This window comes from Brassica oleracea, chromosome C5, assembly GCF_000695525.1.
Source record: "Brassica oleracea var. oleracea cultivar TO1000 chromosome C5, BOL, whole genome shotgun sequence".
Classification (NCBI taxonomy): domain Eukaryota; kingdom Viridiplantae; phylum Streptophyta; class Magnoliopsida; order Brassicales; family Brassicaceae; genus Brassica; species Brassica oleracea.
Genome location: NC_027752.1, coordinates 12472525 through 12473017, shown reverse-complemented (window position 1 = coordinate 12473017; position 493 = coordinate 12472525).

Here is a 493-nt window from a genome sequence, read left to right as displayed (position 1 = left end):
TTACTTTGTTGTGGCTAAGTTATTTTAACGATACTGCTGAGTAATGTCAAATGTACAGGCTGACATAATCATACAATTCGGCTGGGTTACTATATATTTAGATGCGGCCGAGTTATAGTAAAATAGGGTTGAGTTATTCAGTACGTTATGGCTGTCTTAATTATTTGATGCGGCTGAGTAATGAGGATCGTTTTTTCATGTGAACATATGGATTATTGGAAATCACACCGGACACTGAAATTTGCAAGGGAAATCGATGAGGGAACACCTGAGTGTGGGTTTGAAAGCTTGCCTTCTTACTTATACATGATAAGAAGGGCAAATCCGAGTACAGTTACGCGTCTTCAAATCGATGAGCTTGGAAGATTCATGTATGTTTTTCTTGCCTTTGGTGCGAGCGTTAATGAGTTTCCTTTCATGCGCAAAGTTGTTGTAGTCGACGGTACGTTTCTCAATGGTAAATACAAAGGGACGCTACTCACAGCACTAGCTC